The 14,866-nt window shown below is 46.8% G+C and overlaps 1 protein-coding gene across 9 annotated transcripts in view; it reads right to left on the reverse strand.

Annotated features, from left to right (window-relative positions):
• The window catches only part of LOC105687861 (homeotic protein antennapedia-like), a 111,438-nt gene that overhangs the window by 11,794 nt on the left and 84,778 nt on the right, over positions 1 to 14,866 (reverse strand). Inside the window, exon 1 of one of the 9 annotated variants that reach the window (XM_048657316.1) lies at positions 10,530 to 12,122. The exons of the other annotated variants lie outside the window; for them this stretch is intronic. The gene's annotated coding sequence lies outside the window, so the exon portion shown is untranslated. Of the gene's footprint in view, positions 1 to 10,529; positions 12,123 to 14,866 lie in introns of those variants that run through there. 9 annotated transcript variants of the gene reach the window in all.

Raw genomic sequence — 14,866 nt, forward strand, 5'->3', positions numbered from 1 at the left:
GAGTGTTGGACCTCGTACGCGGGGTACATAAATAAGGACTCGACGTCCGTGGAAGGAAATATTTCTGTATACCTGCGTCATCGACGACGCTAAGGATGCGACGGTTGGTTACATCACGTAATGAGATTCGAGATACATACATGCGTATAAAAGCCATAAACGATCGTTAATTGAAGAAAAAAAAAAAAATCGAACGCGGAATCGGAATCGACGGATTCCAAAGATGCGCGCGTGCAATCTTTAGAGAATTTTCCAGACTTTCTAAGAATGCCGATACAATTTCTATTTTTTTTTTTTTCTTTTTCTTCGTATCTTTCTTTAATCAACGTTCTCGATTCCCAAAGAACCTTTTCCCACGCTTGCCGCGCGCTTGCGTACATTCGCGATATTTTGGCAGTAAAACTTGGAACTATTCAGCTGGCACCAAGCGGAGGTTTGATACATAGCTGCTATATGTACGGTCTCAGTTACCACCGTACCCTATATTTAAGTTTTGAGGGCAAGTGAGAGGGATCATATTATATGTATAGGAGTAGGTACGAAACGCGAATCACGTATACCCCCGATACGACGGTAGACCCGTATAATGCACACGCGCGCAACCGACTTCGATCACCATAATCAAGTCCAGGAAACCAGTTTGCAAGGACGCTGAAAACCAACGGCAAAACAGCCAAAGCTGGCAGCAACAGCCTTATGGAAGAGTAATACAGCCTTCGTATAGTACACACGTATTCATACGTACGTACGTACGTACGTGGCAAACGCATTCGTGATTTTTTTATTCAGGCGCCGATCATCGAGCCAAAGCAACGCCGTCAGCTGACCCGCAGATAAACTGCGCAGCTGGCTACGAAGCTGAGGCAACTGATAGCTTCTGATGCCCGCGCTACACGGTAGCTTCGACGGTATCCGAAACGAACGAACGAACGAACGCAATAAACTAACGTGCAGAAGACGTCATCCGAATGCAGCGATCGACTTGGCAAATTGAAGCGAAATTTGATCGTAGAAAATTCTAGAGAAATTTGTCCGATAGACATACGCATGTGTAGCTTACGTAGGTAGTATACGAAAAATCCCAAGATCAGTTTATCGCCAAGAAAGTTTTGGAAGATAACCGGTTCGAGTATGCGGCAATAAGCGAGATCACGAAGCGTAGCCTGGCGGTTCATTATCATCGAAATAGCCGAATTTTTATGTATATTTTTTACCGTACATTCCCGTAAGCTGGATGAAACCGCTGTTGCTGCTGCTGCTGCTGCTGCAGGCAGTGAAATGTACTATGAAGAGGCGGATTTCAGGGTCATGATTTCTGCTCCGAAAACATATTACGAGTAGGTATATATAAAAGAAGGATAAGAAGAAGAAGACGCACGTACATATATTAATTCGGAGAAAGGAACGAGATTATGAGAAAAAGAAATATAAACCGAACACACCTACGTAACGCGTTCGTCTAGATGCGATGCCCACGGATAAAATAAGCTCTCATGATATGTAAAACTGTATGCCCATCGCGCGCGAAGACCATGGGGCGTACTACGTCGAGCGACTCAGCGCTAACGCGAAAGGAAAATCTGTAAAATTGCTCTTGGCAAGCTAGATCGTTTCTCTATAGATACCGACGAGGATACCGGTGTGCGTATAACGCGTACACATATACCCATATTATATATTTATATACCAAAACAGCGCTCACATATAGTATACGATGGCGCGGTTATAAAGCGCACGAGAATTATGACCGCGTTGATTGTTTCGGCTGCGGACAAGGGTTGTTCGTACGGCTTCGGCTATCTGGAATACGGTGGATCCGCGGAGTTTGTATTCAATAAACTGTAGAGCGAATGGAAAATACGCTATACTTCCAAACTGGTCGTGCACACTCCTGAAACTGCAGGAACGAAATCACCTCGAATCTCCGCCCGTATTTATCTAAATGATGCCGAAAAGGGGAACGCGCGGTGTTCGAAAAGGAAGGAAACAAGGTACGGTGCGGTGTGCCGTCCACTTCGTCCGCGTGCGATAAGAACAACCGGAACTCGGATAAACGGAGAACAGGTATGAATAATACGACACGTCCGACGTACACGTTAAACATCGGATCGCGCAGTATCACCGTCATATTTATGCGAGCGAAGTGAGCCCTTCAGTTTTTACAAGAAAATCTAGTCGATTTCATTACGTCGACTCCTTTTCCGTGACGTCCAAAGAAATTGAATCGAATCTTGAACCGAAACGTCGAAAAGAAAATGAAAAAAGTGATCAATTTTTGCCTCAACCTATGGGAACGCCTCGAAGATTTCTGGCGACGCACGCCAAGCTACTTGGTATTCGCGACGGATGTAGAAGAGCGAGTCAGTTGTTCTATGAATCCGTCCTGCATCGCGTGATTACGTATGGATCGTGCGATTGCGAGATAAAGAAAAAAAAAAAGACACCGATACTGCCGCGCGGTGCATTTTTTTGCGCGATTTGAAAAAAAAAGAAAAAAAAAGGAGAGTAAGACGAAAGCTGAATAAAGGAAAAGAGAAAAGGAAGCGGATGAGAAAAGAGAAAAGGAAGCGAAAAACGTTTGCGTCACGGGCACGATGGGGTGCCGATCCAACACCTTCCAACAGCGGGAGCAGTTTTCTAGGAGCTTTGACAACACCTCGTGATTTCAGACCCTTGTAAAACGTTCGACTAAGTCCCTAACTTTCACATTTTTTGTGAAAAACTGTTGCCTTTATTTTCTTCTTCTTCTTTTTTTTTTTCTCTCGGTTCTTATTTCGACCCGGTCGAAAAAGCCGCTGGCAAAGGACGACGCTTTCACTTTGGGTTTAGCTGATCATACATGTATATACCTATATATTCACGTACATACCCATGTAATATACAACGCGTTCGTGACGGCGGTAAGGTCAGTGGCAGTAAAACTAACATAAAATGCAACGAATTGTTACTAGATACCTACTTTAATCTCGTCAGGTTTTACCGGAATGGCTCGTAAAAGTCCCAGTGGTTTCTTTTTCTCTATGTTTTTTTATGTTTTTTTTTTTATATACTCTTTCTCTTCACCATTACCCCCACCTTTGCCAGAGTCTCAGTTTCCCAGCGCAACTCCGCAACTCTTACGGACTCGTAACAAAGTTCAAGCTTCAATCGTGACCGACCCCTGAGACCGAAAACCGACATTCCGCGCTTTGCGTACATAGGTACGCTAGCCCCGTTAACGAACCGACGAACGTATGATATAATTTTAGTTTTTTCTTTTTTCCCTTTTACCGCACGTGATGTCAGAGCCGAGTCAAAACGATTCTATTATATCAAGCGTAATGTTCTCCTCCGTCCAAAAAAAATTCTTACCACTTTTGGAGCGCCCCGCTGCGCAATCGCCTTCTCAAGATCACGCGGTGCGATACGTCCGGCTCCCAAAACCAACGTGGATACTAAAGCGAAAAAACTAAAAAAATTTCCCCCGAATCAATTATCGTTCTTCCGTGTAACGAAGATTCCAAACGCATCGCATCCCCCGCACCCCCGACGTGTTTTTTTTTGAAAATTAGAGCGATCCTCATAATATTTTCATACACTCCCGCTAGGTAGAAAGCGAGAAGACGGGGATGCGGAAAAGAGAATTCGCAAACAACCCCGTAGCGGTATAGGATAGCATCCCGACGGCGTTGTGGGGGCCGGTTCGCTATACCGCGGCGGGCTCGACCGGGCGACACCAGAGTGCAAAGTTTTGACGTCGACGCGTAAATCAACCGCGGGGTGGAAGAGCCACCACTCGCGCCGCCGCTACTCGTTCGAAACGTCGCTGCGAAACTCGAACGTGTACGTACGTCTGCACGCTGTTGCCCGCCACTCGCCCGCAGAACAGAGACCGACCAACGCGAGAACGCGTACGTGTAACGTGTGTACCACGTATACGTGTACACGTATATGTATATACGGCGGGGTAGGAAATTCCACGGTGATCCCGGAACGCTATAACTTTTAAATAATTACCCAACGGATTTATTCTGAGCTACGGTCGGCGCGCGTCAACTTAAATTAAAAATTTCCAAAACGTTAACGGGGTCGTCCGCGAACTTCAACACCCTCCACGACCCACCCCCGAAAAAAAAAAACCTCGTGCGAAACCTTGATGCCCGATAATGTGATTAAATTATTATTTTTTCTTACAAGCCCGTAAATCACCTCATCGCGCGGTACACGCGAGGAACGCTCCGAATGACGACAATTTTTACACGGATGAAAAAGCGAAAGAAAAAAAAAAAGCTCAACTTTGAAATATTCTTCCAGTTTCCCCTTCGACCAAGCTCCGTAACCTTGTGATATCGCATCCGGTTGATTTCTGACGTCGGAAGAAAAAATGTGAAAACCTTTATATATATACTCGAGACTAAAAAAAATGTAGTTATTTCGTTAAAGATGTACCCAGCAATCCGTTTGTCCCATTGGAATTTTTTTCAACAAGGTATCCGACTCACGGAAAAACTATTCGGAAATTAATTCATCATCGCACGCAATGTATAAAATTCAACCTGCGGTAACGCGGCTACGCGGTACGAATCGCTCACCGCGGAACTCCAAAGGTGGGTGTAGAGCCCCCCGTAAGATATTTCGGTGACATTCATCAGATAGGGAAAATATACTCAAGAAACTGACTTTAAATATTATACTCGTACCTATTAAACGTATTTTATGCGGCTGAGGGGTGAGCGGGGATATACATAAGGTGGACGGTATCTCCGCATTGGTGAGTAACACGGTTATACAATATGTGAGTGAGCTGGTGATAAATAAGGACCACCGAAAACGTAGGAAACCTTGGTGTGTATATAGTCGAGAACTGAGGCAATTAGGAGGGCTGCTATTATATCCTTATAGGGTATATGTATACGTAGCTGTAGTCGATATTATCCTGAGTTATGTCACGCAATTAGTAAAAAGCCGGCGTCTGTCAACACCTGGCTCAGGTGGCATATAGCAGTTCGAGTTACCTAAACTCTCTGCGTAATTACGAGCAGCCATCGCGCAGGAGGGAGAAGATTCTTATCCTGAGAGAATAACTTTTCATCAAGTTACTTATATATATATATATATATATATAGGTGACGGTTTTTACCTCGGCAGCCTGCAGGGCGACGGAAACGCCGAAATTTCCGAAAACTTTAACGCTCGCCTTCCGATATAAATGCTATAAATTGCGCTTCCGTTTTTTTTTTTTTCAGATCTGAGACGTAATGGTGATGATATTTTTGGATAAATTTATTTTTTTCGTCACTTCGTCGGATATGCCATGGCCGATTTTTACGACACAGTTAAGATTGGAAGTAATTACGGGATATATGTAAAAGGTCGATCCGATGGTTGGAGGTAAAGTTTTTTCTCGGTGTTGAGCTAATGTTTATTTAACAGGTAGTTTGAAAAAAAGAGTAAAATTCTTATGACGGTTCTTCGCCTATTTTCATTTATATCTTTCAAATTTTTTTTTTTTCACCCCTACATATTTCTTTTCGCGCATGGCTTCGCTCCGGACGACAGATAAGGAATGCCGGATCTGATATATATTTAGCTACGTTGCAAAATCTGCTAGAGAATAGCAGAGAAAATTAATTAAAATCACCGTACGGCTGCAAGCCCCCGATGGTATTCGAGTAGACGAGATCTAGAAATGCGAGTTCAGTTCTATTCCGGAGTCTTAAGATAAACGTATAGATTCGTTTCAGAGAGTCGCGTCTCGCTTCGTCGTCTCGTTGCATATCGTTACATTGCGTTGCGCTCGTGATTCTTCGGTGCGCTCGGTCTTCCGGGCGCGCTGCGGCGTTTACCGTTGATGAAAAAAAATTTGATCCCTCGTGGCAGCTGGTTCTGTAGGCTTCGGCGAATGCTCACCGCGCTCGCTCCCAGGCGATGTACGCGCTAAGTCCGGGTGCACGATGGGACGGCACCGGGATGACGGGACGTAGGAGGGAGGGAGGAAGGGAGGGAGGGAGGGAGAGGGAGGCGGGAAGAAGGGAGGTAAGCGAACGTAGGGGTGGCAGGGAGGGTTTGGCCCCGGGTATTGGATCCCCGGGTTGGTCGGCAGGAGGGGTAGTTTGACAAGTTGACAAGAGCACAAAAGCCGAGGGTATACGCGGTAAGAGAAGCCGAGAAGAGCGAAGGGAGGAGGAGGACGGGGAGGGGGCGTCGCGACGCTCGACGAACGGACGTAGGTATATACGGGGAGGGGGGGGGGGGGGAAGTAGCGAGACTGCAGGCAGCAGCGGCATGGAAGCGGGAGCAGAAGCGAAAGCGAAGGACGAGGGATCGAGAGAGGGAGAGAGGGCGAGGGAGTCGGGAGGATGAGAAGCAAGGATAGCGTCGTAGGGAAGCAACGCCGCGAACAAAAGGAGGGAAACCACCCCAGCGGCACCGACTCTCCACGCTTTGGTTGCGGAGTTTCGAGCGAGATTACCTATATACCTAGATTGCTACCCACCGTGAGAGCTAATACCGAAACTTTCATTAAGGGTGCATCTCCAAAGAAAATGCCTACTTAATTAAATCGTTGCTCCGCTACGCTAGCCGGTCTGTGGGATGTGGGAAACGTCGTCGACGGAAGCTGCGGGGGGTGCCGAAGATGTTCCAGATTAAAAAGGGACCATTGAACAAAAAAAGAAACAATTACCAAGTTACCCCACTCAATTAAACTTTCGGTGATTGAAAATTATGAAACTTATCTATGATTTCGAGCGAACGCATTTTTTATTTTTTTTCGTCCGTACGAATGCAGGGCTGCGGATGTACATAGCGCGCCGCACATGTGTGCGCGCGCGTATCTTTGAGGGAACGAGGGAGAGGCGCAGGGGTAGAAGAGGGAAGAAGATGCGGTGTAAAGAAAAGTGGCGAAGCATCGCACGGAAAGTTCGCACAATGCCACGCGCGCGTATATAACTATCGGATTGGCAATAAATATTACTGTTAACCGTATAGGTTAACCCACCACAAAAGCGTTCCATTCAGAGTTGGCGTTACATTATATACCCGAACGCGGCATAGATACGCCGGGATTCTCCCCGGCTATACCCCCGGATTTTTTTCTTTTTCTTTTTTTTCATTTTATTCGCCGTCTATAGATCGTAGGCTTTAAACATGATATATCGGAATTGAAAATACCTTTCCAATCATTAAAAACATTGTTGGAAGGCAACCTTTACGCTTTAGCGATATCCCCCCTATACACACCGATATATTAACAACGTGATGGATCCCAAAGTAGGTATGTAATAGCCGGAGTAAATGATCCACCGTAACGAGGGGTGACCAAATTGTACGATATAAATTACTACGGGTTTCCGCAGTCACTCCAACTTGATTTTATTTTTCTGTTTGCAGCGATGGATTTTTGATTTTTTTTTTTTTTTTCTTTATTTTCATCCAAACGAAAGAGACGATTCCCGAAGAGAAAAGCGAGGAATTAAAAATATAAAAGGCGGAGGAACGTTTATGGGAAACCGCGAGTCGTGGAAAGTTGTGGGTTTATTGTCTCGTTAAAAGCCTACGCCAATTTTCACGTGACACACCAAACTGAATTATACCACTACGGGATCTAAGTATGTGGGGTGTATACCGCGTTGAGTATTTTATGTGTGTGTGTGTGTGTGTATATAGCTTTGGGGGGAAAATTTATGTGTTTACGGTTAGAAGCCCTATCTCTAATCCCTATCCCATCGTAGGTGGGTAGTAGCTGTTCGTAGCTGTTCCTTCGCGGCGAAGAGTCGGTGCTGCCGGTATAGGTATGTGTGAGGGTGAGAAGAATCCCCGATCAAAACAAGGGGTGGCGAAAGATCCTCACTTGAAGAATGGCCAGCGCTGAGAACGGGAGGCGGCGGGGATGACCCGAGAGCTCTTGTCGCCAATTTGAGAAGGAAGGAAAGATGAAGAAAAAAAAAATAAAAAAAATAGCAAAAAAATAGCACGAAAAAGGCGAAAACTAAAAAGAGAACGCTGGAAGACTCTGTGCGAAGCAGGAAATGGTCGAGAGCATGAGAAATCATCGATCATTCTCCGGACTAGTTAAGTAATTAAGAGTACCGGGATGTCGCGGCGCGGCTATCTTCAGTATATCGCTACGTAGCGATAAATTTCAATTCTCAACTCGCAACTAAATTCCCGTAAACTTTCTCCACTTCGTACAAACAATTTTCTACACCCCCGCAGTATCCTATGCGTTGTACTCGGTTCTTCCGGTGATCGATATTTATCAGGAAACTGTCGTCTTTGCTCTTCTTTCGACATTCTTCTCGCTAATTCCTCAGCGAATTTCCCTCACCGCACCCTCCCCTCCAAAAAAACTCTACGTGGCCCCGAAAAATTCCATTCCGTCGATACGGAATGTCACGACGGTGTTACAGTTATATATTTCTATAATCTATACGCGTGTGTAACCATATCCGACATTTGAAATTGGACGCGCAAGCGCTCGAACGGAACTTCATTGTCTCTTTTAGCGATATGTTCTGTTGTAGATACCGCGCGCAGCTCACCGCTACACCGTTTTACACACACCCTCCGCCGTATATTCGCTCTCGTAATATTCGCCCTGTACCTCCCGCACCTCGCTCCCGAGCCTATTCCGATACGCTTCCGTGCCGTTCCCGTCCTCACCGCTACCTCTCAACCTTCGTCCTCCGTCCTCCGTACTCCGTCCTCCGTACTCCGGTCCCGCGTACCGTCCGTATAAATCAGAAACGCAACGGAGCGTCCGCGCTTCGGCCGGGAGCATCGCAACTCCTCGCTACTTCCAACGTCGCCCGACCACACCACCCCCGGGGTTGCCGGGGGTTCTCCGGAGGTTTCGGCTACGTTACAAGGCTTTCTCTACTACAACCGCCACTCCACTACCCCTGGAAGACTAAGGGCTGCGAAGAGGGTGGCGTAGAACGAAAACTGTACCGGGGGGGGGGGGGGGAGGGGGGGAGGGGGACGACTAACAGGGATCTCGTCTGGAAAGACAGCGGCGGACCGGTCGCTTTTGTAATATTAGTATGCCGGACAACTCTGTTATCTCCTGTGTAGGTAATTAAGTGAAGTGACCCGTCGTCGTGCCTCTTTGTTTTGTTTTATTTTGTTCTCTCTATTTTTTTTTTTTGTCAGGTACAAAGCTGCTGTTTCAAAATTTCGTGAGGACACGGCATTATATGACTCGGAGGAGTGAGGTCGGTTTTAAAAAGTTGGGGCGAGACGACGACTTCGTCCTCCCTACATATATACATATATATACACGTATTTCTCCGGGTGAGATCTTCGGTTCGAGATAGCGAAGGACGGTGACGACGCGATACTCCGCGTTCGGCACGTTCCTCGCCCTCTCTATCGAATCCGTTATCGAAGGAACAGCTGTTCGGTGAAAACGTTCCGATATATATATACATATATATATATATAAGTAGTCGCGTTGCGCGGGCCACGGATGTTTAAATTATACGGAAATAGAATGATATTTCTTTTATTTTTTTTTTTTTTCGTTGTTGTTGTCGTTGTTTTTCGTTATTTGTTATTTTTTCTCGTAAACGAAGTCGCGTCGAAGTAGGAGGTACATAACCGGTAACACATATAAATAATTATACCGAAAGATGAATCGATCACGAAAGCGGTATAGAGTTAATAAAATCGGGGTCGGCGGTTTCACACGTCCGAGAAAAAGAAAAAAAAAAAATCTGAGGATATCCGTTATTCGTAAAGATTTTTTCAACGCGCCCAAGATCGACCCACATGCATAGCGATCGGGTAACGATCGCCGATTTTCGTTCTTACGCGATGATCGCACGATGACGGGAACCCGGGAATTCGATATTAGCATATATCACCGGAAACTGTTATTTCGGTAAATTGATTCAATTAAATTGACAGTTATTAATGGATAGGTAATATCATTATCTGCCTTGCCCGTTTAATTTATTCTCCAAACACACGATCGTCGTCATCATCATCATCATTATCATCATCATCATCATTGTCGTCGTAGTCGTCGTCGTGGTCTAGCCGCGATCCGAACAGATATCATAACTACAGCGGTGGTAGCCGTGTTCGGAAACCAGTTTCGAGAACCAATGGCAGTCGGAGTTAGACAGCCAGGCCCACCGCTCTACATGCTTTTATACATTCTAATCGCATCCGCCATCCGTATTATTCACGGGAGCACCACGTGGCTGGTTATTTGGGTTAACCAGGCTTACGTACGTAGATACAACTGCACCTCCACATCGTAATCGTTTCAGTTACTTAGCTGCTCGCTGTAACAGCCCGGCCGCTCGCTCAGTCGGATAGTAGCGAACAGTAACGATGTCAAATTTGGTCTAGATCGTTGTTGTTACATATTTTTTTTCACGATCGGAAAACTTTCGCGATCCGTGCAAGGAGTAGTCGATCGACGAACGGACTCCGTTTGCTTCATAATTATTCATTTTTCTGTTGTCGATGTTTTGAAATAGTCGACCGGAACTCAGCGGTCGCATAAATCGTCGATCGATCGGTTACATTAGTGGACATACCCTGATCCGTAGTAGGCGGTGAAGAGATGTCGAGTTCCGCCATGGAGTAGTAGCGGCAACAGCTATGCGAGCTGCCGAACGAGGTGGACGTACTCGCAAACACGTCCATATCACTGCGATATGCCGTAATGTTGTTTTTGTTTTTTTTTTTTTGTTTTTTTTTTAAGAAAAAATAAACAAACACTTGACGCGATACATGTTACGAGGGTATATACCGCTCAAGCACGATTGGAGCGAAGCATCGCGGTGGTTAGATAGCGATAGTAACGCTGTGTCGGATAGCGTCAGTTTTGAATAGCGGTTTCCAACGACATGTGGAGTGGAAAAAACTTTGCGATGAAATTTAGCGTACGGTAGCAAACCGATCGCCGGACGTGTAATTTTACGGGATATGCGTAAGAAATGAACGAAGGTATCTAGGTAAACCGCGACACCGTGGACACCGCCGACTGCCGAGTAGTAGTAGGTTGTTTGATAACCGCACGCCGACTGTATTGCGTAGCACGAGGCACCGTCGTCGTTCGAAGCACGTGGGTTCGATCGAACTCGAATTTCCACAAGACACCCGTAAGATGTAAGCGCGTTAACACAGTCGAAATTGCCCCGTGATATATTCGCCGAAGTGCAAACAACACCTGATCGATAGGCGAGAACGAGTGTAAATAATCTTAATATGTGTACGCCGTTTATCCGAGGAACGTGATATTATTTAAATGAAACGGCGCTACGGATGGCCAAGCGACAGGTAGATCCTGGATGGATATTTTTCAATGTTCACCCAACACGTTACACCACACTGAAATAACATCACGTATCGAAGCACAGGATAAAATTAGAGATAATCATCGTTATCGCCGATGATTTCACTGGCTTAATTTTAGATTTCTTATTATACGGAAATAAAACACTTCGTACACTTCAGCGGTACCTCGCGCGCGTTTACACGTACCGTCGAGACTTCAACGGATTCGCGGATATTCGGACGATAGTAAAACTGTCAAACGCAGCGTACCGACGCCCCGGTTTCATCCAGCAGCCCGCGACCGTGTCGGAGCTTCTGACCCGCCGAGTGCAGACAGAGACGAGGCTATATGCAATATGACGACTACGGTATACAACGGGCCGCGTACGGACCGCCACTACTACTACCACTGCCACTGACTATACCCCGACACAACCATTGGCAACGCTAAACTACATCCACTGTACACTTATTCGTTAAAGCTGTACCAACTCGCAGCGGTGTGCGACTGGTGAACCTACCATAACGTACACCGATACGACCAATCGTCGCCCAAACACACTTCGAAAGCGAACGATTTCCGAGGCCGATGCGCGAATGCTCCCATGTGCGTGAAACGGCGGCGTTTCGTTAGTTACCACCACCGTATACGTACGTACGTACGTCGAACGTCGGCGATTGCGTGAGTTTTGTGTGAGTCGAGTCCCGGGTGCTATGTAGTGCGGAGGAAAGCAGCGCGGAACGCGCTTCACAACATTTTCCATGTGTGCCTCGGAGAGAGAGAGAGAGAGAGAGATTCGTCGTTCGTCGTGTCGGTGTGAATATATACGTGCTCGTCGAGGAGATGTGTAGAGAGAGAGAGAGGAGAGCGTATCCTCCCGTGCGGCATTGAAGCGAACGAACGCGTCGAGCTGTCAGCGCACCCCACCCCAACCCCTGTATCCGAAACCGAGCCGCCGCTGCCGCCGCCCCCCCCCCTCCTCCCCCCGCCGCCCCCTATGCACGGTCGTTCTCTTCTCCCATCCCCCGTTTCGGGATCCCCGATTCCCGATCCCCGATCCCCGATCCTCCCCTTCGACGACCGGCGAACGGCCAAAGCGCGAGAGTTCCGAACACGAACCTAACCGTCTCACCCGCACCCGTCTCTATGGCTTTCGTACCGCGCCGCGGCGTACATTTCTCGTCCTCCGCACACGTATTATATGTATGTATATATATACCCGGTTCCCGTCTCTTTCCATCCGCCCGAAGTCAGAGTCCCTTTGCGTTTTCACCACCGCTCGGATCATAATTCTTCCTCTCTCCCTCGAACGGCTCCGCAGCCACCCCCTCCCCCTTCCCTTCCTCACTCTACTCCTCATCCCCTTGACGCCGCTCCTTCGTCGTCGCTCCTATCCATTTTGCTCATTTCCTCTTTCCCACCCTTCCATCTCCCACTACTTCATTCTACGGTTTAGCCGGCCACCCCCTGCCAGCCCGCCGGACGACCGGACCCACCCCCGTGGCGAAGCGAAAATATCAGTTAGCCAACGCATAGAGTCGTCATTTTAGTTCTTTTCAAACTCCTACGTCCAGGTCCTGGATAATCTGACCCGTTTCTTTCCTATATATATGGAAATACGCACGAGGTATATGTATAGATTATACCGAGAGATCGGACGAAGAGATGCGAGGCGTTGTATCACCGAGTTGAACTAACGTATAATTAGACGATAATTTACGAGACAAATCAATGTAGGAAGGTAATGAAGCGGTTCGACAACACGCGTAATCGAAGCGCTCTTCCAAGTCCTGGGTGAACTCGATTTCGAATATCCGACGACACGATTCTCGCTCGTGAAATTCATCTGGCCGTGTAAAGAATCCGATTCATTGAAGTTGACCGAGACAAAAAAAAGCAGCGCGGTAGATTAATCGGACCAGAAGAGTAGAGGTTACCACTCCGGGGTTATCGTTTTTTTCAATGTCGATGTAACCGCTCACGGTTACGTACACTTCGCCTCTACACCGCTTCCTTCTGGATAACGCGATCGTATATGCATACGCGAGAATGGCGTGCTTTCGGATACGCTCTCGATATCCGTAAAATCGAGTATTACCCGATTACCGACGATGCTTCGAAATCACGCGTGCGCTCAACAAGGTACACGCACGTTAGACTCGAAGACGAAAAAAGACGAGAAAAAAAAAAAAAGAGGAAAAAAGATCGGGAGCGTTTAAAACGCCCATTCCAATGTGCAGTTTGAGATTGAAGTGATGGCTCTATCCAATCGACTCGCTCAATTTCTCATCCGTATTCATTCTCGTTCGTGGGCCGAGCCGAGAAAGAGTAGGAAAAGAAGTAAAGACGGTAAAAAGGGCAGCTATAAGAAAAGAGGAAAGGAAGAAAAAAAAAAAAACGAACTGCTAAGGGAGAGAAGCGCCTATGAGTTATGGCTGCCATTACAGCCATGATAATTATATGCTGCCCCATCGACGCCCCCTACCCATATATATATATATATATATATATATATATACAGGAAAAGCGAAGTATAAGAAACGGTAGATGATATCCTGCCCAAAGGTTCACCCGCTCGCCAGCTTGAACCCGAGAAACCCACACCACCTCTACACGCACGCCGCGCACACATCCGATCCAATACCGAATCACCGCTCAACTATAGGTACCTACCTACCTACTACTTCGCTTAACAAATGCTCGCTGGGAACCGATGGCCTGCAGTATAACGGAGGAGCCTCGAATCAAACCGATCATCGGAAATAACCGATTCCAATACTTTGAGCGAACCCCGTTCGACGGACGAACACGGACGTACCTATGAAAAAAAAAAGGAACCTACACACAACCGCGCTTTCTTACTCGTAAAGTAATCCCCCTCTGGAAGAACCGCCTTTCGACGTTGACCTTCATCCTCACCGCGCGCGGATCCGTCCGCGAATTATACGATGTGATACCGCGTGAGCGTCGGTGAAAAAAAGCGAAACGAAAAAAGAATAACGAGAAAAATATCGATGTACGATGAACGCTACGAACGAAAAGTGAGAGAAAAAAAAAAAAACGTTCGCAGGTGGTTTCCGCTCTGCATGCTAAAGAAATTAATTCGGTTTATATAATGTGGCTCGATGAGTCGCGAACTCGCGGTTTGCGGAAATCACGAAACGAGAGTCTGTACAGATATCTACGCATACGTGTGTTTTCACGTAGCAGTTCGCGCAACGGTGGCTCGTAAATATTGGAGAGGGCGGCTTTCCTCCTTTAGCGGCTCGAGAGCTGTTTGCCGCTTCGCTTCGCGCTCAGTGTTCCCCAAGGAGCGCTTATTAACCCCGTACACCGATCGCAAAGCTAACCGCAATCGTCTAAGTATTTCTTAACGACTTTTTGGTAGCCGAGCAAATCGACGCTACGCTAACGACGACGCGTACAACAAGCCCACTTTTTAGATTCGCATTTACCCGCGGAGGTTCTGCGTGAGGAAAATTTTCTCCACCTACGTAACCGACCTTTTCGCCAACTTCGACTCGATTCACATGCGTTACACGCGTTAACGAGATAGTGTATGCCGTGATAAAATATCAAGCGGTTCAATTGATT

Source organism: Athalia rosae, chromosome 6, assembly GCF_917208135.1.
Source record: "Athalia rosae chromosome 6, iyAthRosa1.1, whole genome shotgun sequence".
Lineage (NCBI taxonomy): Eukaryota > Metazoa > Arthropoda > Insecta > Hymenoptera > Athaliidae > Athalia > Athalia rosae.